This window comes from Pinus tabuliformis, chromosome 5_1 (genome assembly GCF_031772625.1).
Source record: "Pinus tabuliformis cultivar Carrire ecotype Pingquan chromosome 5_1, CPIR1, whole genome shotgun sequence".
Classification (NCBI taxonomy): Eukaryota; Viridiplantae; Streptophyta; class Pinopsida; order Pinales; family Pinaceae; genus Pinus; species Pinus tabuliformis.
In genome coordinates this window covers 140,932,370-140,958,582 of record NC_142305.1, presented here as the reverse complement: position 1 = coordinate 140,958,582, position 26,213 = coordinate 140,932,370, and the positions used below count along the sequence as shown (strand labels likewise).

The 26,213-nt window shown below is 34.7% G+C and overlaps 2 pseudogenes; one reads left to right on the top strand and one right to left on the bottom strand.

Moving 5' to 3' along the window:
* The first annotated feature begins 521 nt into the window (after positions 1-521).
* Positions 522-1,585, top strand: LOC149163812 (transcription factor MYB106 pseudogene; annotated as a pseudogene).
* A 3,380-nt stretch (positions 1,586-4,965) lies between these two features.
* Positions 4,966-9,437, bottom strand: LOC149163811 (uncharacterized; annotated as a pseudogene).
* Positions 9,438-26,213: the final 16,776 nt, after the last annotated feature.

Genomic DNA, 26,213 nt, shown 5'->3' with positions numbered 1-26,213 from the left:
ATTTGACAAAATATGTAGAAGACATGTATTACATATTTTTATATATAATATTTTATTAAGTATATAGAAAGTAATAAAATGGAGAGGAAATATTCTATGTTATTGATATGCTCAATAACAACACACAATATACCAGAAAAATTTCTTACATCAAATTCAAATTAATGGCTGTGGAAATATTCATACCAAGTAATAAAATATTTTATAATCCAATTATATACAAGAGTATAACATTATATAGTAAATTACATTAAAATATTAAAAAAATATAATCAATAATATTTAAATTAAAATATATAGATAAGGGAGTAGTGTACCTAGGCGGAGGAATGGCCCGTTTTCCGTCATCGCCCGGAAAAACCTCCGGCTCCGGGCACCGGCAATTCCTCCGCCCTCTGCCACCCTCCGCGGCCTCTGCCCAACTCCGCCCCCCTCGGAATTAATGTGGACGACTGACAGGTTCTTGACAGACATTCTGATTTTCTGATTTCCATCGCGTCTTGCCGGGAAGTTAATTCACCATATTCACCTGCGAAAGGGTTGGGCTCAAGAAGAGCCCGTGGATGCCCGAAGAAGATCAGAAACTCGTTACTTACATATAGGAGCACGGCCATGGCAGCTGGAGGGATCTGCCGCAGAAAGCTGGTGAATATGAATTTATATTTAGTGCTAGAACTTGCAAGAAATCCTCTGTATTTTTGTTTTCTTGGGTAGTTTTCATGGGGTGATTTTTATGCAGGGTTGCTAAGATGCGGGAAGAGCTGTAGATTGCATTGGGCTTACTATCTAAGGCCAGATATCAAGCGGGGAAAGTTCACTATGCAGGAAGAGCAGACTATTATTCAACTTCATGCGCTACTGGGAAACAGGTTAGTTGGCCTGACAATCAAAGCAACGTTGAATGAATTAGTTTTTTGTATCTTGATTCTGTCACCTATGCACTGAGAGCTGATCTTGATTATGATGTGACAGGTGGTCCGCCATTGCTACTCACCTTCCCAAGCGAACCGACAACGAAATCAAGAACTGCTGGAATACCCACTTGAAGAAGCGCTTGCTACAGATGGGAATCGACCCCATGACACACAAGCCCAAATCCGAATCGATTATGGCACCTGGTGTTCAGTCGTCCAATGGGTTCTCGAATCTGAGCCATATGGCGTAGTGGGAGAGCGCGCGCCTGGAAGCTGAGGCTGGCGCGCAAGTCCAAGCTCAGGGCCAGGGGCCTCTGGTTTGCCCAGTTGAGAAACGTTAATGTGAGCTCGGATTTATTCAGCCGATTGCGGAGAGCCAGTCCAGGGTTCGAATCCGATAGAGAGGAATCAAAGATTCCGGGGTTGAGCTATGTTCTAGGCTTTGATTGTATGAAAATGACATAGAAATGGGACAAGTTCCAGGATTCGAGGTCGGGAACCAAGTTAGACCATTGCAATTTTTCAGCCTTGGGAGGTTATCTTGGAGTTATAGTCCACTGGACAATCAGGACCGAGCTAGTAAGACGAGCTATTTGGGCCTTCTGCAACAAGCTATGTGCCATGCTGGAATATTTTATATTCTATGTCAGTTTAGACCTGAATGTCTATGAAATCTCAACTCTCTTTGAAATGTTCGATTTCAGAGAAACCATATAAATGGTTTTGTAATTAAATTGGATTGTTTGAAATTTACTAACTAATTTGGTTTTGTAATTATATGAAATAGCCTGAAATTTACTGATTAATGAATTATTGTCGAGAGAAAGCTTGTTATTATCACCTCAGGCTTTGGGTTTTTTGTTAGCATGGTGGGATGTATTATGTGATATATTAGTTTTGGAATCCAATGTGTGTGTTGCTTTAAAACCTTTTATGAAGCATTGGATTTCATTATTTGAAACTCAAGGAAAAATATGAAGTCTTGTCTAGAGAAAAACCTGTTATTTCCCCTCATTATCCTTTTAGTTCTCTTGTTAATCTGTGTATTATATATGTTGCCTTGAAATTTAACCATTTCAGAGATGAAGTGAACAGGGTATATTCTGATCTAGTTTTCAAGGTTGTATGAAAAAATGAGGAGCAGACTTTAATTTATATAGCAAACAACTTCCATACTTGCCTCAATGAAAAGCCCAAGTGGTCTACAAAACTAGAGATATGAATTCCCTCTACCCACCTTGCATTGTTCAAAACGTAAAGATAAGCTTCATTCTTAAGACAAGGAGCAAGCATTTTCACTCAACATGTTTTAATCAAACCAATGAAATTGTTATCATAACTGTCAAATAATTCAACTCCAGTCAACAGCCTTCTCATTCACTCTGCAAGACGTCGAGTCATGGATACCTTGTTAAATTGCTACCAGGGTCAGATACCATTCTTTTATTTAATTCGCCTCAGACTTATCACTGAGATGACATGCCCTAACTGTATCATGCAACTTCTGAGGTGGCCGACTTATGAGGGACAAAATGTCTATTCCTTGTCGTGGCAAAGGAATAAATATAGATCCAAAAATATCTAATCACATGGTGCTTGCTACGGGTGTGCTTTGAATCTCCTCTAGGGTAACTACAACAAGAAATTCATCAATCCTGCAATCAACATATGTTAAACCTTGGAGAAGTTTCCTAGCACTCGTTTTCTCCCCTTTGTCTTTAAAATATTGTTCATGGTAATCATGGAAGTGGCAAAGTTACATGAATACATTTACTAGCCCAGCATGCAAGCTGGGGAGTTTCAGATCCAGCTCAATGATACATTTAGCATTACGAGCTAAACCAAATACATTGTTGATTATACTAGAATAAATTGTTTATTCTGAACAGTTTGGAGAGCCCTCAAAAGTTAGTGTCTTTGATGAGATTAGAATGACAAGAAAAGGAGTGACCTTGATATTACATCTTGGCAATAGTCCTGTTTTGCTAACATGTTGTTTGGTGGACTTAGAAGTCTCCCTATTTGGATGAGTGAGGAATGAAATGTAACTTTCAAAGAAATTGTCATTTCAGCAATAACCAGATTCAATGATTGGTTGCATTGTTGAATATAATTGGAAAATCTTGAAATATCATCAATGATGTTTATCGTTTTGGTAATATTGTTGTTCATGTCTGATTCCCAAGTTCTCCAAGTCATGGTTGTGAGTGTTTGTATCTTTTCATGTTCTCTATTTTCCACATTTTACATATTTCATACATAAAATAATAACTTGATAAATCCAACAATATAAGAAAAAATAACCCTCGTATTATAGATTTTAGAATTTTATTAGATTTATTCTGATGAATTGTCCAGTGGAATAGACATGGCTATCTATAGATAAATGGGCTTGAAACCACCAATGGTAAAACCAATTATAGAATATTTCTAACTTCTTTACGTGTACTTTTAAAGAAGTAAAAATGATTTTTCACTTTTCTATGTGCACCTTATTTTGTTATGCCATTTTCACTTTTTACATTTTCACATGCACCCTTTTTTTATTATACTTTCAAAGTTTTGTATATTTCTTACAACTGTCATATATCTCATTTAACATCAATGAGAATATGAGAATATGTTCAACATCTATGACAAACCAAATACACTTTCCCCAACATCAGTGTTACAGATAAACATTTCTTGAATATCAAGATCTGGGAGATGCAGATACATTTACCCAACTCAAGCATTGATCTTGCAAATGAAAATACATTTACCCAACTCAAATATTCAAGGGGAATAGCTCTTGAATATGCAGATATTACACAACAAACTTAAATGGAAGATTAACCGAACGAATCCTGCAAACTTAAACTGAAGACAAACAGAACAAATCCTCAAAATATTAAATAAGAACAGAACCTCATTATGCAGATCTTCCAAATTCAAAATGAAATTGAAGACTAGCTTAACAAATCCGGACTTATTTTGAGTTCACATACAAAGCTTTTACAATAGTATGGTTTTGATTATCTAAGAAAATCTAATTAACATAACATATGGAATTGCAAACTCTAAGTGAAAGTATATTACTTTAAATTAATAGTTAACCCAAAACATCAAACAAAAGAACAAACTATTTTGTTAAAGTTAAAACATTGGAAGAGCCAGAAGATAGTTTGTTGATTTGTTATTCTATAGAATCAAGTCTCTTAACCCTCTTATCAGGTCTCTTAACCCTCTTAGCAAACACATTGACTCAATTTTTGACATAAAAAACTCAATCCCATGGCATAAAATATGTGGGTAGCTTCATTCTTCTGGTAAATTGTCACCGGCAATTATAAACAGATTGTAAAACCTTAATAAGGAAGTGATTGTATGAACATACTATCCAAGGTCCATTTTTATTAGAATATCACATAGTAAAATGAAGTAGAACACTCCACATCTTTCCAAAATAAACAGAACGTGGCTAAAAACCTACTCATTACATTCAAGGTTTTGAAAGTGGAACATTCTTAAAATTATACAGAAGCAAAGCAAAGCCAAGCCACTGCCAAATAACCAATTGAATTCTTCAACTTTCAAAAAATTATAAAAAGTGATGTTAGATGTATAGGACACAATTGAAGTAATTGTAAAATGAAATGGTTAAATTTCAAGGCAAGATATATAATACACAGATTAACAAGAGAACTAAAAGGATAATGAGGGGAAATAAGAGGTTTTTCTCTAGACAAGACTTCATATTTTTCCTTGAGTTTCAAATAATGAAATCCAATGCTTCATAAAAGGTTTTAAAGCAACACACACATTGGATTCCAAAACTAATATATCACATAATACATCCCACCATGCTAACAAAAAACCCAAAGCCTGAGGTGATAATAACAGGGAAAATAACAGGCTTTCTCTAGACAATAATTCATTAATCAGTAAATTTCAGGCTATTTCATATAATTACAAAACCAAATTAATCAGTAAATTTCAAACAATCCAATTTAATAACAAAACCATTTATATGGTTTCTATGAAATCCAACAATTCAAAGAGAGTTGAGATTTCACAGACATTCAGGTCTAAACTCACATAGAATATAAAATATTCCAGCATGGCACATAGCTTGTTGCAGAAGGCCCAAATAGCGCGTCTTACTAGCTCGGTCCTCATTCTCCAGTGGACTATAACTACCCAGTGAACCTCCCAAGGCTGACAAATTGCACTGTTCTAACTTGCTTCCCGACCTCGAATACTGGAACTTGTCCCATTTCTATGTCATTTTCATACAATCAAAGTCCAGAACAGAGCTCAACCCGGGAATCTTTGATTCCTCTTTATCGGATTCGAACCCTAGACTGGATCTCCACAATCGGTTGAATAAATCCAAGCTCACATTAACGTTTCTCAACTGGGCAAACCAGAGGCCCCTGGCCCTGAGCTTGGACTCGCGCGCCAGCCTCGATTCGGCTTCCAGGCGTGCGCTTTCCCACTGTGCCATATGGCTCAGATTCGAGAACCCATTAGACGACTGAACACAATGTGCCATAATCGATTCGACTTTGGGCATGTGCGTCACAGGGTCACTTCCCATCTGCAGCAAGTGCTTCTTCAGGTGGGTATTCCAGTAGTTCTTGCTTTCGTTGTTAGTTCGCTTAGGAAGGTGAGTAGCAATGGTGGACCACCTATCACATCATAATCAAGATCAGCTCTCAGTGCACAGGTGACAGAATCAAGATACAAAAAAATAATTCATTGAACGTTGCTTTGTTTGTCAGGCCAATTAACCTGTTTCCCAGTAGCGCATGAAGTTGAATAATAGTATGCTCTTCCCGCACAGTGAACTTGCCCCGCTTGATATCTGGCCTTAGATAGTAAGCCCAACACAATCTGCAGCGCTTCCCGCATCTCAGCAACCCTGCATAAAAATCACCCCATGAAAACTACCCAAAAAAACAAAAATACAAAGAATTTCTTGCAAGTTCTAGCACTAAATATAAATTTCTAATCACCAGCTTTCTACGGCAGAGCCCTCCAGCTGCCATGACCGTGCTCCAGCTCTACCATGGTCGTGCTCCTGTATGTATGTAACGAGTTTCGGATCTTCTTCAGGCATCCCCGGTCTCTTCTTGAGCCCAACCCTCTCACAGGTGAATTAACTTCCCGGCAAGACGCGATGGAAATCGGGAAATCAGAATGTTTGTCAGGAACCTGTCAGTCATGCACATTAATGCGGAGGGTGGAGGAGCTAGGCAGAGGCCGCAGAGGGTGGAGGAATAGCCGGCGGCCGGAGCCGGAGGTTTTTCCGGGCGGTGATGGAAACTGGGCCATTCCTCCGCCTGGGTAGACTATCCGTATAGATAAGTCCTCTGCACTTTTTGAATGGATGTAAAGATATATGCTAGCATATAAAAGAAAACAGAAGTGAGACCATTTTCGTTTGTCTACAAATCCTATGCTAAAAGATTTGATAATATTTTATTTCATCTATTGTATATTAAAGAAGAGATTTGGAGAAGTGGCTTGTCACCTAAGGATCCTTAACTCAGATGAAACAGTTGGTAGGCAAAGACAACCCTGCGGCTTGTTTGTTTATGCTTAGATCTCTGTGGTAAGAGAAGGGTTCCATCACACCTGTAGCAACAACCACTTAAATAGATCCATGCAAGCCAGCTGACCTCTTCATTCCGTAATGTGAATGGTAGAAATATGTTCCAGCTGCCTGATATAATAATATCAGTATGATATCATTATATAAAATAATTTGAATATGAGCTTATTTGTATTTGTATTTGTGTTTTTGTTTTTTTGTTTTTGTTTTTCTGCAATTTTTAATTCATTTTTTTATTTAAGTCATATTTTAAAATATTTTTTGAAATCTATAATGATTTCAGTTTCAATTCAAACCATTGATATCTCTATTATATTTTGGAATATTTTTAAAATCATTAATTCATTTTTTCTAAATTTGACATATTTTAAAATATTCTTAAAATCTACAATGCAATGAGTTAAATTCAATTAGCAGTTATATGATAAGCCATCTTTAATTCCAATTTTAGAAATATTCTACAATCTGACAGAGAGAAATGAGTTAAATTCAACTGTTAGTTATATGATAAGTCATCTTTAATTTTGATTTTAGAAATATTCTACAATTTGACAGAAAAAAAATAAAAGTGAAATAATTAACTTTTTCATTTTTTTGAATCTGCAACCAAATGAATAACACTCTAAAAATTTTTAATGCTTACTCTATCATATGATATGTCATTCTTATTTCTATAATTGTGATATGATATGTCATGCTTATTTCTATAATAAAAAAATTCCATAGTATTCAAAAATCTAAAGGAAGAAACACTTGAAACAATTAACTGGTTAGATACTAGAATAATCCTAAAATCTACAATAAAACTTAAAAAGACTTTAATGCTTACTATATCCACCGTAAACTTGTAAATGAAGGTGTCTTTAGGCATGATAGGACACTGGGTAATATCTGATGCTCCATCACTCCATGGTGTTCCTTACTACGAACCGTGTGATCACTTCATGATTAGATTCTAATAACATCTCAACCTTTAAAAGAAACAAAATTTTGTTGTCTTAACAGTACGTAAGAACATGCTTTACTTTCTTGAAGACCTCTTAAGAAGATGTGTTACGGATATCTTTATGGTCACAGAGTCGATTCCTGTGAATCCTCAGAAAGTACGTACCTCGCGGATACCATGCCAATGAATGGCAACACACGCAGTTTCCAGCTGATTAGAGAGATCAACGTAGATGGTGTACCCCACCTGGGTCTTGATTGTTGGGCCTAAAAATTGGCCATTGATAGTTATGTTATGAGAAACAAGAACGTTAAGAGAAATGAATTTTGGAGGTTTCACATATATGAAACGAGGAGAGACAATGTTACGAGAAATGATAATGATAAGAAAAACTAAGTTTGGAGGTTTCAAATATAAGAAATGAGAGAGAGAAAATAGAAGGTTAAAGGTAAACAATAGAAAATGTTGGGAATTTCTGATAATTCCAGAACAAAAGGAACAGAGAATAATGCTCTTTTTTAACATAGCGGAACTAAAAATTTGTTTGCTGAAGACTGTGTTTCAGCAACAGAGTTTCGTCAACGAAGTTTCAGCAACGGTGTTTCAGGAACACTGAAACTGGAGTTTTAGCAACACTCTGTTTTTGACACAGAGAAACTATTTGCTAAAGACAGAGTTTCAGCAACGCAAAAAAAAACTTTGTATTCATTAACAGTACTGACTGTTACAAAAAAAACCTCCTCTTAACAGAGGGATTACAACATGCCTGCTTCAGAGGAAGCTTCAAAAAAAATATTACTTTGTCTCTGTTTTGAAATTTTACACTGTTGTGTGTAAAAATTTCTTACATTTATGCTACTGCATATTCCATTACAAAAAAAACTTACATTTTCCCTTCTATGCTACTGAGTATTCTTTGCATTCAACCTACTAAAAAAAAAAAAAAAAAATTCCTCTTACATTAGCTGCTGCGAGTTTTTTTCCATTCCAATACATTCACAAAAACTGGACATTCGCTCTCTACTGCATTTTGCCCTCTTTTTCAACTGAACAACATTTCTTTGACTCTTCAGGAACAATTACTCTGTCCCAGCTTACAAATTTACACTGCTGTGTGTAAATATTTCTTACATTCACTGCTGTGTGAAAAACATTTCACTTCTTCTTCTTTTTACTCTTGCACTGTTGTGCGTAAAAAATTTCTTCTCTTTCTTGCTATCGCACTGCTGCACCTCACTTACATTTCTCAATGGATAACAACAAATATTATATTCACGCTGCTGCGTGCTCCCTTTCGTTTTCTTCAACAAACGGAAACATTACATTTCAGTCTCTGCATTGTTGTGCATAAAAGTTTCATATGTATGAGCTCACGCTGCTGTGCATTACATTTTTTACAACACAACAGAAAACTACTTAAAATTTTTATGACAAGACTAGAAATTAAAACAAGGTATGGAGGGGTAGACAAATAAGTTTAATTCCTGAAATTTCTAGATGTTGCGGTACATTCTCCATGTCCGCAATAAAACCTGGTCTTTACTATCTTTACCAACTCTACCATGATTTTTGTGTTCTTAAATGTTTAATGTCCTTGATCTCGAAAAACAAAATCTGCACCGCGTAAGGAAAAATCTAGTCTCGATTTGTTGTTTTAATTGGTGCTGCAGTTGAAAGTAGTATTTCAACACTCCCCTTTAATTTCAACTGCCGGGTTATCAGGCATACCCAGGCATTTCCTCAAAAACTCAAAACTTTTCTGCCTATTCGTATCAGCTTTCCTTTCATCGCTCTCACTGTTGTGTTCAAGCACTCCAATCAATCCTGAGCCACAAAACTGTGCTTGGTTACTATTCTGGAGAATAAGAGTACTGTCTTTGCACCTGGCTATATCCATTGGGGCATGATCTGCGCTTGTGCTTTCTGGGAAAATCAGTGGGTCATTTGCTCTTAGTTCCTTAGATGTTCCTTCGGATGCCATAGTAGCTGCAAAAGTATTCTGATCATCATGTAATATCCTCTTTATCTCTGCCTCAGACAAGGTTTCCAACCTTTGCATCTCCAAGCTATCCTTCTCATCCAAATTGCTTGACACGCTGCTGATGTAGCTGCCACATATTCTACCTCTGCTGTAGATAACGCTACAATAGGCTGTTTTTTTAGAAGTCCATGAAATGGCTCCTGAAAGATGATCTTCATCAAAGAATGACTGTTAATATAGTTCAAAAAGGATTTCATAAGGACTTGTTTACTAATAGCTTCAGCGATAACGATCAAGAATTACAGACTCCCCCTAACTGTATTCATCATCTCCTTTTGGCAGAGTCTTCTAAAAAAAAAGCTTAGGTTGACTAGAGATCTCAGGGCCTTTCGGAATGTATTTCCTTCCTTCTCCATAATTGTGTAACTTTCTTCTTTTACATGGTTCTAGCTTGTGTAAGAGCCCATGTTAAGTTACAATCACGTGGCATATGACCAATGTTTTGACACTTGAAGCATTCCACATTGTTCATGAATAAGATTTCATGATTTCTTCCTGTAAAATTGTTTCTTGGAGCTTGTCGGAGACTGTAACATCTATCTCTATGAGATGCTTTACAGTCTTTTGCCATATGACCAAAGTTTGAACAAGAATAACAATAATCAAAAAATGAACTTTGGTACCTAGCAGATGGAGTTTTCCTTGATGTACTTCTGACGGTTTTCTGCCTTGAGATCCTTTCATGATAACCATTGCCTCTTGCCTCTTTGACATCATCAACATTTCCTTTTGGAGCAAGATTTCTTCTTGGAATAGGATTTCTTCTATTGTAGCCTTGATTTTTCTCCTTGCCTTTGCTGGAACTAGGAGCATCACAATTTCTTTCTCGCTTCTTCAAATCTTTTTTGCTTAAAGCATTTTCATTCTTGTTTGAGGGTTCACCTGCATACCCGAGTCCTGATTTATCAGATGGACATCTGTGATAGCTGAGCATGTCATCCAAGGCTTGAGAGCTCTTCATGATTTTGTTCATCCCTTCAACCTTTTTTCTGAGGAGGACAATCTCTTCTTCCAATCTTTCACACTCATTATTCTTCTTTGCAAGTTGTTCCTCAGTTTCTTCCTTGCTACGAGTAGCTTCAACTACTACTATTTTAAGGGAGATGATATCTGACTTCATTTTGAAGATTTCCTCATTCTTTGCTTGACTTCTCTCCATTCTCTTCTCAGCTCCTTGTGCCTGTTTCCTGGCTTCTTGTAATTGAGACTTAAGGGAGGAAACCTCTACCTTGTACTGACCAATCTCTTCTTCAAGTTTGTTCACGCTCTTGTGCCTTTGTTCAAGTTGACTTGACAAGGTATTTTCCTGCTTCTTTGCTTTATTCAATTGATTTTTCATGGATATGACTTCTTCAAGATGCTTCCTTTTGCTTCGATGAAATTCCTTCTTAAGTTTGGCAAGCTCTTCATCCCTTTCTTGTACTTGAAGCTTGATGAGGTCAACTTTCTTCCTTGTTTGATCTTGGTTACCAACTGGAGCTATCTTCTTAAGTGCCTCATTTTCCTTTTTCAAATTGTTAATCTCCTCCATGCCAGTCATAAGTTGAGCGAGGAGTTCTTCTACAAAGTCCTTTTCATTCTTTTCATCTTCTAGGTCTGCTTCAGCCTTGATGTCATCATTCTCATTTTCAGCTTCTATGATGGGTTCAGGATCTCCCTTTTGATTGATGGTTATGGTCAGTGCTCCTTTTGAGTGAAGGTCATGAAGTTTGTCCCATATATCCTTTGTTGATGAATGTTTTCCTAGGTTATTCTTTATAGAATTAGTTAGCCCATTAAAGATTGTTTTTGCTGCTTTTGCATTGTACTCCTTGGATTCTCTATCCATCCTGCCATCATGAATCACTAATTCCCAAATTTCAATCCCTTGATACTGTAAGAAAGTCCTCATTCTTGCTTCCCATATATTAAAGTTCCCATTGAGCCTTAAAGCTCATCAAATTGATTATCTTCTATTTTAGTAGTAGATGGAGACACATCCTTAGGAGGCTTGGAGACTTTATTCCTTGACCTCGCCATCTGTGTTCTAAATTTCGACCTTCAAGCTGTTAAGCTTTGAATGAAGGAACCGAGCTCCAGCCATTCTTTCACTCTTAACCGTGCTTCAAAATACTTGATTGTGTATTAAAATAACTGACTGTCTTCAACAGTAACACAAAAACAAACTTGAGAAATACCTTGGATTCTTTCTTGACTGAGTCTTCACTCTGCTGGAGAAGCTGCTGCAGCAAGAAATCCTTCCTTCAACTTCTTCGACACCTTCAAAGAGCCTAGACAAGCTTTGATACCATGTTGGGAATTTCTGATAATTCCAGAACAAAAGGAACAGAGAATAATGCTCTGTTTTAACACAGCGGAACTAAAAATTTGTTTGTTGAAGACTGTGTTTTAGCAACAGAGTTTCATCAACTGAGTTTCAGCAACGGTGTTTCAGCAATGTTGAAACTGGAGTTTCAGCAACACTATGTTTTTGACGCAGAGAAACTATTTGCTAAAGACAGAGTTTCAGCAATGCAAACAAAAAAAAACTTTGTATTCATTAATAGTACTGACTGTTACAAAAAAAAACTTCCTCTTAATAGACGGATTACAACATGCCTTTTTCAGAGGCAGCTCCAAAAGAAATATTACTCTGTCTCTATTTTGAAATTTTACACTGTTGTGTGTAAAAATTTCTTACATTTATGCTGTTGCATATTCCATTACAAAAAGAAATTACATTTTCCCTTCTACGCTGCTGCGTATTCTTTGCATTCAACCTGCTAAAAGAAAAATTCCTCTTACATTCGTTGTCGCGAGTTTTTTCCATTCCAATACATTCACAAAAACTCGACATTCACACTGTGCTGCATTTTGCCCTCTTTTTCAACTGAACAACATTTCTCTGACTCTTCAGGAACAATTACTCCGTCCCAGCTTACAAATTTACACTGCTGTCTGTAAATATTTCTTACATTCACTGTTGTGTGAAAAACATTTCACTTCTTCTTCTTTTTACTCTTTCACTGATGTGCGTAAAAAATTTCTTCTCTTTCTTGCTATCGCGCTGTTGCGCCTCACTTACATTTATCAACGGACAACAACAAGTATTATATTCACGCTGCTGCGTGCTCCCTTTCGTTTTCTTCAACAAACAGAAACATTACATTTCAATCTCTGCACTGTTGTGCATAAAAGTTTCATTCATATGAGCTCGCGTTGCTGCGCATTACGTTTTTAACAACACAACAGAAAACTACTTAAAATTTTTATGACAAGACTAGAAATTAAAACAAGGTATGGAGGGGCAGACAAATAAGTTTAATTCCTGAAATTTCTGGATGTTGTGATACATTCTCCATGTCCGCAATAAAACCGGGTGTTTACTATTTTTACCAACTCTGCCATGATTTTTGTGTTCTTAAATGTTTGATGTCCTTGATCCCGAAAAACAAAATCTGCACCATGTAAGGAAAAATCTAGTCTTGATCTGCTTTTTTAATTGGTGTTGCAGTTGAAAGTAGTATTTCAACACTCCCCTTTAATTTCAACTACTGGATTATCAGTCATACCCAGGCATTTCCTCAAAAAGTCAAAACTTTTCTGCCTATTCGTATCAGCTTTCCTTTCATCGCTCTCACTGCTGTGTTCAAGCACTCCAATCAATCCTGAGCCACAAAACTGTGGCTGGTTACTATTCTATAGAATAAGAGTACTGTCTTTGCACCTGGCTATATCCATTGGGGCATGACCTGCACTTGTGCTTTCTGGGAAAATTAGTGGGTCATTTGCTCTCAGTTCCTTAGACGAACCTTCGGATGGCATAGCAGCTGCAAAAGTATTCTGGTCATCATGTAATATCCTCTTTCTCTCTGCCTCAGACAAGGTTTCCAACCTTTGCATCTCCAAGCTATCTGTCTCATCCAAATTGCTTGACACGCTACTGCTGTAGCTGCCACATATTCTGCCTCTGCTGTAGACAACGCTACAATAGGCTGGTTTTTTAGAAGCCCATGAAATGGCTCCTGAAACATGATCTTCATCAAAGAGTGACTGTTAATATAGTTCTGCAAGGATTTCATAAGGACCCATTCACTAATAGCTTCAGCGATAATGATCAAGAATTACAAGCTCCCCCTAACTGTATGCATCATCTCCTTTTGGCAGAGTCTTCTAAAAAAAAAAGCTTAGGTTGACTGGAGAGCTCAAGGGACTTTCGGAAGGTATTTCCTTCCTTCTCCATACTTGTGTAACTTTCTTCTTTTGCATGGTTCTAGCTTGTGTAAGAGCCCATGTTAAGTTACAATCACGTGCCATATGACCAATGCTATGACACTTGAAGCATTCCACATTGTTCATGAATAAGATTTCATGATTTCTTCCTGTAAAATTGTTTCTTGGAGGTTGTCAGAGACTATAACATCTATCTCTATGAGATGCTTTACAGTCTTTTGCCATATGACCAAAGTTTGAACAAGAATAACAATAACCAAAAAATGAACTTTAGTACTTGGGAGATGGAGGTTTCCTTGATGTACTTCTGAAGCCTTTCTTCCTTGAGATCCTTTGATGATAACCATTGCCTCTTGCCTCTTTTACATCATCTACATTTCCTTTTGGAGCAAGATTTCTTCTTGGAATAGGATTTCTTCTATTGTAGCCTTGATTTTTCTCCTTGCCTTTGCTGGAACTAGGAGCATCACAATTTCTTTCTCGCTTCTTCACATCTTTTTTGGTTAAAGTATTTTCATTCTTGTTTGAGGGTTCACCTGCATACCTGAGTCCTGATTTATCAGGTGGACATCTGTGATAGCTGAGCATGTCATCCAAGGCTTAAGAGCTCTTTATGAATTTGTTCATCCCTTCAACCATTTTTCTGAGGAGGAAAATCTCTTCTTCCAACCTTTCACAGCTCATTATTCTTCTTTGCAAGTTGTTCCTCAGTTTCTTCCTTGCTACGAGTAGCGTCAACTGCTACTATTTTAAGGGAGATGATATATGACTTCATTTTGAGGATTTCTTCATTCTTTTCTTGACTACTCTCCATTCTCTTCTCAGCTCCTTGTGCCTGTTTCCTGGCTTCTTGTAATTGAGACTTAAGGGAGGAAACATCTACCTTGTACAGACCAATCTCTTCTTCAAGTTTGTTCATGCTCTTGTGCCTTTGTTCAAGTTGACTTGACAAGGTATTTTCCTGCTTCTTTGCTTTATTCAATTGATTTGTCATGGATATGACTTCTTCAAGATGCTTCCTTTTTCGTTGATGAAATTCCTTCTTAAGTTTGGCAAGCTCTTCATCCCTTTCTTGTACTTGAAGCTTGATGAGGTCAACTTTCTTCCTTGTTTGATCTTGGTTACCAACTGGAGCTGTCTTCTTAAGTGCCTCATTTTCCTTTTTCAAATTATTAATCTCTTCCATGCCAGTCATAAGTTGAGCGAGGAGTTCTTCTACAAAGTCCTTTTCATTCTTTTCATCTTCTAGGTCTACTTCAGCCTTGATGTCATCATTCTCATTTTCAACTTCTATGATGGGTTCAGGATCTCCCTTTTGATTGATGGTCATGGTCAGTGCTCCTTTTGAGTGAAGGTCATGAAGTTTGTCCCATATATTCTTTGTTGATGAATGTTTTCCTAGATTATTCTTTACAGAATCAGGTAGCCCATTAAAGATTGTTTTTGCTGCTTTTGCATTGTACGCCTTGGATTCTCTATCCATCCTGCCATCATGAATCACTAATTCCAAAATTTCAATCCCTTGAGAGTGTAAGAAAGTCCTCATTCTTGCTTCCCATATATTAAAGTTCCCATTGAGCCTTGGAGCCTCATCAAATTGATTGTCTTTTATTTTAGTAGTAGATGGAGACACATCCTTAGGAGGATTGGAGACTTTCTTCCTTTACCTCGCCATTTGTGTTCTAAATGTCGACCTTCAAGCTGTTAAGCTTTGAATGAAGGGACCGAGCTCCAGCCATTATTGCACTCTTAACTGTGCTTCAAACTACTTGATTGTGTATTAAAATAACTGACTGTCTTCAACAGTAACACAAAAACAAACTTGAGAAATACCTTGGATTCTTTCCTGACTGAGTCTTCACTCTGCTGGAGAAGCTGCTGCAGCAAGAAATCCTTCCTTCAGCTTCTTTGACACCTTCAAAGAGCCTAGACAAGCTCTGATACCATGTTGGTAATTTCTGATAATTCCAGAATAAAAGGAACAGAGAATAATGCTCTGTTTTAACACAGCGGAACTAAAAATTTGTTTGCTGAAGACTGTGTTTCAGCAACAGAGTTTCGTCAACTGAGTTTCAACAACGCTGAAACTGGAGTTTCAGCAACACTCTATTTTTGACGCAGAGAAACTATTTGCTAAAGACAGAGTTTCAGCAACGTAAAAAAAAAACTTTGTATTCATTAATAGTACTGACTGTTACAAAAAAAAAACTTCCTGTTAATAGAGGGATTACAACATGCCTTCTTGAGAGGCAGCTCCAAAAAAAATATTACTCTGTCTTTGTTTTGAAATTTTACACTGCTGTGTGTAAAGATTTCTTACATTTATGCTGCTGCATATTCCATTACAAAAAAAACTTACATTTGCCCTTCTACGCCGCTGCATATTCTTTGCATTCAACCTACTGAAAAAAATAAAAATAAATAAATAAATAAAAATAAAAAATTCCTTTTAGATTCGATGTTGCGAGCTTTTTTCCATTCCAATACATTCACAAAAACTGGACATTCACGCTCTGTTGCATTTTGCCCTCTTTTTCAACTGAACAACATTTCTCTGACTCTTTGGAACAATTACTCTATCCAAGCTTACAAATTTACATTGTTGTGTGTAAATATTTCTTACATACACTGCTGTGTGAAAAACATTTCACTTCTTCTTCTTTTTACTCTTGCACTGCTGTGCGTAAAAAATTTCTTCTCTTTCTTGCTATCGCGCTGCTGCGCCTCACTTACATTTCTCAATGGACAACAACAAATATTATATTCACGCTGTTGCGTACTCCCTTTCATTTTCTTCAACAAACAGAAACATTACATTTCAATCTCTGCACTGCTATGCATAAAAGTTTCATTCATATCAGCTCACACTGTTGCGCATTACATTTTTAACAACATAATAGAAAACTACTTAAAATTTTTATGACAAGACTAGAAATTAAAACAAGGTATGGAGGGGCAGACAAATAAGTTTAATTCCTGAAATTTCTGGATGTTGCGGTACATTCTCCATGTCCGAAATAAAACCTGGTGTTTACTATTTTTACCAACTCTGCCATGATTTTTGTGTTCTTAAATGTTTGATGTCCTTGATCCCGAAAAACAAAATCTGCACCGTGTAAGGAAAAATCTAGTCTCGATCTGTTGTTTTAATTTGTGCTGCAGTTGAAAGTAGTATTTCAACAGAAAACAAAAAATTAATCATAAACATCCCATATTTTCACGTGTAACATTATAAAGAAACATTTATAAATAGTGATTTAGTTAAAAAAAAAAATTGTAGATCCAAAAAATTTAGCTAACCATTTTTATGAACTTTCATAGAATCAATGTCACAAATCATGGCCCTTTGAAAATCTATTATATGCGAGGTTGGCATGTATACATAGGCTAAAATCCTTGACCAATTTTCTATGTTTTATGTTCCATTTTCAAAAAATCATTTCATGTTTTCAAAGAGCTCTCATCTTTTCCAAGGACTTACATGTCAAGGGATTCAATGACAAGTATGTAAAAGTCAAGCAAGAGAGGAAAATATTGCATTAAACCCCTTCAAAATGTTAGTGTGTTTTATTAGATCTAGGAAAGGGACTTTGTTTGGCTTCCTTTTCCACACTACTTCACGACTATTATCTTTGATGATTTATGTACTACTATAGTTGGACCTTGAGACCTTGGGATTCTAATATATCGCCACTCCCTAATCCCAATTGATAAGATAAAGCCTAAAACTCAATTTTATTGTGCATAATATATTTTGGTATCATATAGTTTTGGTCATATAAATTTAAACTTGATCTTCGAAGCTAGTAGTGGTGGCCATAGTGAGGCTAGTAGTGGCCATAGTGCTGGACAATTGTCACGAACAAAGGAAATAAGAAAAACAATAATTCCAAAATTTCTTTTCTAGTAGGTTCTAATTATTTGAAAGATTCTCATAACGTCATATCTAGGAATATAGAGGTGAAGGGCATATTAAAACAATCCCGGGGAATTTCTAATTGATGAATGAAGACATAAAATTTATGATACAAGTCTGAAAACATGAAGATATGTAGGCTTTCAAACGACAAAATAAAAACTAGCAGAAACAAAATGTAAACATGATATGACTGCACAAATTGGTTAAACGATGTACCTGAGATATCTATTTACAAGAAAACGATGGCACCGAAGCTAACTTCCTGGGAAGATAAAATATGACTGCACAAATTGGTTAAACGATGTACCTGATATATCTATTCACAAGAAAACGATGGCACCGAAGCTAACTTCCTGGGGGCGTGAAGCTGCTCAGTTCTGATCTGTTCTTTTACAGCGTCTGGTGAATGATAATTTGATTTCCTCTACCACTTAAATCCTTGATTAACGTTGAGGGCAGTCACAACCATTAGTTTATTTTGCATGGTCATTTATTTCCACAGAAAAAACACTTTGCATGCACAGTTGTAGTGCTCAAAAAAGTAACTGAAGTTTTTGGAACGAGATTTAACTCCAATTGGGAAAAGAAATCGAGAACGAAGAAGAAACGATTTGCACAATAAACTATAGGAAACGACGTATAAGACGGTGTTTCTTATGCCCTTTTGTTTCTAGAACCGTTTTTTCCAGAAACGTTACCCATTGTCCCGTTTCTGGTAACAGAGCAATTTGACAGTAATCACCACCCATCACAGTCCAGTTCATATTTCACAGTCAATTGGTAATGACGAACCATGCAAACCATGGTGCGACCACCATCAAAACTGCTGAAACAGAACGCTAGAAATCTCTCTCAGATAAACAGAAAGCAGGCACCAACAAGACATTGCGAACGGTTGGCAATTCATTTTGTACCAATCCAAAAATTCAATTGTTACGAAAACAGAAAGCTAGAAATCTCTCTCAGATAAAGATACACAGACACATATATATATGGTTGGACGACTTGAATAGTTTGGCGGTTTGACATTGAAAAAAGTCCATGCATTTGCAAGTCTATCGCCGAGAGGAGAGGAAATCATGCGTGAGGATGTGAGGCTCATTATGTTTAAAAAAACAAACACGAGCTAAGAAATCTGGTAGAAATATCAGTGGTTAGTTCACAAGTTTACAGGTTCATATTATTCTTTAAAAGAAAAAAAGGATGACTGGAATAGTTTGGCGCTTTGCCATTGAAAAGTCCCGCCTTTGCGCGTCCATCGTCAATCGGGGGGCGGAGGGGGGAGCATTTGTGTAGATGTCATACATGTTACTGTTTTTTAAACGAAAGACCAAGATTGCGCTAGCGACGCTAAGAAATATCGCAGAAGGTCATTAGATTGACATTTTCGAGTATTTTGATAATCCGAAGTTGATATATTTCAATGTTATATATATATATATGAAAGAAAGTTTTGGACGATTGGAATAACTTGGAGCTTTGACATTAGAAAGTCCTCACATGTTGCAGACGTATCGCCAACAGAGGATGAGGGTAAGTGTGATGTATGATATGCTTTAAAATAATATCAAGATTGGTATGAAGAAATAAAGAAATATGTGAGTAAATCATTCTATCCGCTGTCATGAATAATACCAAGATAGGTATTTAGTATGGGATATATAAATAAATAAATAAATATAATATTTTATTTAAAAAAATTAATAATACAAGTAAATAAATTTGACATAATACAAAATTAAATTTATATATATAATTAAGTATTTGGAGAGATGCATATTTTTTTAATATAAAAATGAATATGTTTTTGGATGGGGTATTTACCTTATATAAGGGAATAAAGATGGGGTCAGTGTCATAATTGTCTAAGCAATTGGGGATGTGAGATTACATCTCCATAAATAGTCTTTGTGGTTGTTTTGTTCTCAAGATCTCGACTTAGGCGAGTTGGCTACAAGACATTTAATCCCATACCTGAGCACCACCGCTACATTGAATACCTGTTGTTTTGCCAGACCTGCAACATCTCTACTCGTGTGGTGATTATTCTCATTTTCATGCAACTCATCCTTGGCAATGTTAATCTCATTTGGTGTCGTTGGGTATTAGACATCCATGTCTGCAACATTCCTCTCGACTCTCGTCAATACAAACTAGGGGAACTGGGTGGCTCACTTCTGTGAGACTTGGACAGGCCCTGCCTTTCCACTCTTAGTATTATTTGGTTTCTTTAGAATTAGTAGGTCCGCTCACCCCTCATCTAGAGATTCAAAAACGCTTTCTAATTGGCACCATGGAATATCGATATAGCTTTCTTGTTTCCCTTTCACCGCAAAATTGGCATTCATGTTTAGTGGCTTTTGCTACTTCTTCCCTTTGCATGGTGGTCGGTATTCTATGTGGGTACTAGACCTTTTTAGTGGGAGTTACTTTGCCTGGTATTCATTTATATTTGTGAACCTATTATTGGTACTCCTTTGCTAGTATTCTTGCCATCTGCTCTCCAAGCATTTCTTGATTTGCTCTTGCAGTTCTGTTCTATTTCTCTAATCTATTTCTCATATAGTCTCGATTTCCCCTGCTATCTTCCTCAAGGGGATCATCATTTTCATCTACACTCTCTCCCTAGCTAGCTCTACTTTCTTGTGGGAGGTTAATTGTGTTCTCCTTTTCTAACTCCCACCATCATTTGACATCTCGTTACATGGCCCCTCCTCCACCTCACATGGCACATCTCCCTAGGCCTGCCACTTGTCCCCTCACCTCCCTTATAGTTTTCTCTTGTATCCTTGTCAAACCTCTCACGATGCCTCGACAGCATGCGCATGTCCGTCGAAGGGCAACCTACTACTAGGAATGAGCTTTTAGGGGAGATATATGTGCCCACCACCATCTAGAGGAATGAGTTGTTAGGTTTTAGGATCTCACCCTCGATCCCATCCAAGTGGAGTTAACTCATATGGAATGAGGAGGAGCCTCCCAACAACAACAACTTTCAGACATAGAGGTTATTAATGAATGCGTTGCCTGGGTCCTAGATGTTGGACACATGTGTAGTTGTTTCAACTAGTACATGCACACCATTGACTTATATTTGCATTTGAAGTTCCTCAGAAAATTATGATGGATCAATTCGAGCAACCAATAGACATCCTACACTCTCTAGAGTAGTTGCATCGTCACAAGGGACCTAGACCAATGTTTGGATCGAATTGAGCAACATCTTGGTATTCCTCCCCTCCTTGGGAGCATCCCCTACAACAATGAAGACCACATTCATGTTACCATCGTTGACTTTGATCCCTATACTTAATCTGATGCTATGCTCCGACTTATTTTGCACTTTGATTTCACAGTTCATCTTAATGGCTAACTCGACCCACTTTTCAGTAAATGCATCATCATTTTAGTCTTTTAACATTATTATCTCCTATACTTTCTTACGAAACACTCTTAAATATGATCTAGTCTCCTTAATGGAAGACTCAATTAAGCTAGTATATCTATATATATTCTAGTTTAGAAAGGAATACAGTGTTTTCAAAAAAAAATAATACATAACAAAAAAAATTGATATTTAAATATAAAATAAATTTAAGTCCATTAAATTAATATTTTTAAATATTTCAAGAGTAATAAAATTATAAAATTAATATATTTGTAATCTTATTTTAATATAATAGGAAAATATACTATATAAAATAAAATTTATCCGTTAAGAAAATAAAACAAAACCTAGTACATAAGTTAAGAAAATAAAATAAAAACTATTACATATTATATATTGATAAAAGTAAATAAAAATTAATATTTTGATATAAATTAAAAATTTATATCATTTCAATCATCACAATTTTAAGAAAAATAAATGTAAAGTTTTACCTTTTCAAACTGGAAAAACCATTAAATATGTCCACTTGTTAATTCCACAGCGCATCCAGCTTGATCCTTGCTCTTCCCAAAATTGGATAGTGACAATCGTGGGTTGTAACTGCCCAAAAGCTTATGTTATTTCAATGTAAGTGCAAGTGGTTATAAAAAAATTAGGGTAAGATTTGGAGGCTCACCGGTTGGTAATTTATGCTTATTTAAAGGCATGTCCTAAATAAAAATAGGGCTTGATATTTGGTCAAACACGTAGCCATTATTAAAATAGAAGAAGGGTTCTAATATTTAATGGAACATGTAAGTTATTATTAAAAATTAGAAATAAAATTTTAAGAGTTTGATTTTTTATTAAATATATAATTATTATTAAAAATTAATAAAACTATATTAATAAATAGATGAGATTGATATAATCCAATAAATATATACTAATAATATTAATAACTAATATTATTACAAATTAATAATTAATAATATTATTATTATTAATTAATAATAATTAATATTATTAATAATATTAATAGTAGTAATTAATAATCTACCACCTTAAGATCAATAGAAAGACTTCTTATTTTATTTTCTTGATTGAAGTTGGTAAGTCTCTCATTGAAAGCAAGATTATATTTAGATTTCTGATGTATAAGAAGAAGCTTTACAACATGGAATCCAAGAAGCTCCTAAAAATTGCTTTTAACTTTAGTGAAAACCCCCACCTTCGCCTCAATCACGGGTGGAAAAAGGAAGTATAGTCTCGGCTCAACCATTGAGGGGTTAAGGAGGAGATCATCATGGGAAACATGGATAGTGTCAAAGATACTATTGCCTCCAGTTTTAAGGACAAGTTATGGGATGATAAGGAGATCGAGGGTAAAAGGAAGCTAAGATACAATAAGGAAGCGATCAACCCCACCCCTGATAACCATATTATCTCTATGTGTTGACCAACACTAAGAAACAAATGAACATCACTAGGATAAGAGTTAATTTTCATGAGCTTTGAAGTGAAACTGAGCGGTGGTCTACTCCCAAGTCTCCCTAAGATGATACAATATGTCAGATTTTCGATACTAAGAGGGTGGAAGATGAAAACCACTTACTTTTAGACTGCCTAACTCTTACTCAATTCGGCTCTCAATTCCTTAACATCTTCCACAATTCCAATCTGTTTGACTTGTTAAGTCAGCCCAACTTCACCGATTTTGGAGTGCTTCTTTACCTTCTTTTTATCATAAAAACAAGATTTTGAAGAATCACAATTAGATTATCTTTCTTCTCTTGAGGTCCGATAGAACGCATTGATTGTCGCTGTCGCCATTGTCTTCGTCGTCAATTATAAATAATTATATTAATAATAATTAATATTATTATTATTATAATATAATAATAATATATTAATTTGTATAATTAAAAAATAACAATATTAATATAATATAGTTATAAATAAACATATTAATACTAATTATATAGTATATAATAATATATCAATAATCATATAATAAACTTTTAATTAAAAATAAAATAACAATTTATTAATAAACTTTTAGATTAATAAACCCAAGGGATCGATATTAAAAGCTAAGGGATTATAAACCGAGGGAAATAATATTAAACCCAACAAATTAATGTTATAAACCCAAGGAATATAAACCCTAAGATAAACCCTAAAAGAAACATGGTTGACCATGGTTTACCATGGTTGATTCTCGTATTGACACAATCTTTGTAACAATGCAACATTGGACAATTGTTGACTATGGTTGACCATAGTTGTGAGAAGGTGATGTTGGACCATGAGATAATATTTGTCACAATGTGACCATGATTGATTTCCATATTAAGACAATTTTTCTCACAATTCGACGTTGGACCATGATCAACCATAGACCCAACGAATTGATATTATAAACCAAGGGGATTAATACTATACCCTAAAAGATTATAAACCGAAGGGAATAATATTAAACCCAAGTGATTAATATTGTAAACCACATGTATATAAACCCTAAAATAAACATGGTTGACGAAAATTGACCATGGTTGATTTTCATATTGACACATTCATTGTCACATTGCAATGTTGGACCATGGTTGACCATGCCTGATTTTCATATTGAGATAATATTTGTTAAAATGAAAAGTTGGATCATGGTTGACCATGATTGATTTCCATAATGAGACAATCTTTGTCCGAATGTGACATTGGACCATGGTTGAGCTCAACTGACCATTGTTGACGATGGTTGACAATAGTTGATCATGGTGAATTTTCATAATGAGACAATCCTTGTCACAATGTGACATTGGAACATGGTTGACCATGAATGACCAATCATCTTATGTAATAATGTGATGTTTGTCTTTCCCTATTTCCTTTGCCCTCTTTTGTTTGAAAGCCCTAAAACAAAAGTTTGATACGTATACAGTTCTCAACATTGAAAACTAAATAGATATTATCTAGTAAAAATTAGTAATTAAGCTTGGTTTATATTTGTGTAATATGAAATTAATTTTGATGGGTATCAGTATAACTATTAAATATATTTTCAACTAATACTTAAAAAAAATTACTCAGATATCTCCTACAATAGGTGGCATTGCTCTATACGGTTTGTTTGAAGCTATACATCAATCAACAATATGAATAATTGTTTCGGTTATTTGTCAATGATTTTTGATATTTTCTGCCACATATGGTGGAATCATGAGTTGTTTTGGTCGGAATATGAAACAATCTCACGAAGCCTCTTGTGGTGAGAAGCTAGATATTTGAAGTAAAACAAGTAAGAAAATGACATCTCTAACCAACACAGAACATATGAGAAAAGATGAACAGGCACATAAATCAAGTCTTGGTTTAGTGTGAGCAGCTAAAGGCCATTCTAGTTCATGATGGTTTTAACTCGAGTTTATGATTCTGGTTGTTATAATATTTGTCCACTATAGTAACTATGTTTTTTACCTCGAGACTGCTCCGAGAGGTTGGTCCTTCCCGGACAGGCTACTCACGAACTAACCCTAGGAAAATGTCTATTATAAACCAAAGGCAAACATAAATACCCCTAATTGTTATAAAAATCGAACCAAATTCTTATGAACCATGGCCGCATGCAACACAGGTAAAGTGAATATAGTCTTATTAAGCTTAAAAAAATATAAAACCTGTTTTTTAAATTACATAGATTGAAATATATATTTTTTAATTATTAATTAATTAATATATTTTTTAAAATTATTTTATTGCAATTTCATAAATATATTTTTCAAATTTTTTTTGTTCTTTTAATATTACATAAAAAAACATTTCATTAATTTTTTTTTAATTTTTATAAATAAATTTTATGTGTATCATTATTAAATAATTAATCATATGTTTTTTTAAATGGCCCATTAATTATTTTTTCATTTTCAGTTTTAAATTATTAATTAATTAATATATTTTTCAAAATGATTTTTTGGGAATTTCATAAATATATTTTTTGAATTTAAATTTAATTTTTTTTTTCAAAATTTTTTTTATAAATTTTTTTTTATTAAATTTTGTTTTTTATAAAAGCTCTCTTAATTATTTTCTAATTTTAAATTTTTATAAATAATTTTTATGTTTATCATTATTAAATAATCAATATATGATTTTTTAAACGATTCATTAATTATTTTTTCAATTCTAAATTTTTATGGTCAATTTTCTCTCTCTCACACATATATATATATATATATATATATATATATATATATATATATATATATATTTCTTTTATTCGTTTAATTATTTAGAGATCTTTTCATATACCAATTAATTCATTTCTTCTTCAAACTTTGTATTTTAATTACTTTTTATTTGTATATATTATTTTTTCTATTTAATATTACAATAGGTCAACCTATAATGAATGAGGCACACCTGCTCACACTCGGGAGTCGGCTTTTCAAATAAGATTTGCCATTCTTTTCACTTTCTTTCAATTTTAACTCCAACGTCTCACACTCTTTTTCATAAGGTTGGGCTAATCGAGCTCTAACACTAAGCATATTCTTAGCATATTCCAAAAACACGTTTAAATTGACTTTAAGCTGGCGTGATTGTAGAGGCTCCGCTGTATACAAGTTTGGACAAATCGAAATAAACGATAATTTTAAATACTTACATTAAAATATTATATTGATATTGCAGAAAATAAAATGAAATATTAATATAGAGAAGTTTGTTAAAATATAGGTTAAAACATTATAATGATATAAAGGGAAAAAATATTATTATTATTGTGATAAATTTGTTTATGGATTAGTGAGATCTATATGTGGTTTTGGAAATTATTATTTAAAGGTATATAAGTTATTTGGGATGACATATAATTTAGTGAGTTAATAAAACATATTTTTACTCACTTCTGGTATATTATTTAGGCAAAATATTATTAAAATAAATGTTGTATTGTAATTTTATATTAGTATTGTTTTTTCTGCAAAAAGATTATATCAAAATGAAAAGCACACATGCCTATATATTGATAATATGCTTATTAGACGATTCATAATATATACATTTAATTTATATGGTTCAATAGGTTTAACATATTTTCCTGGTTAAAAATTTTCTTGTGTATTTATAGTCCATTCGATTTCATGTATTAATATTTCTCTTGAGTTTATGTATCATGGGTTTATATTATGTATCTCTTGGGTTTAATATTATTCCC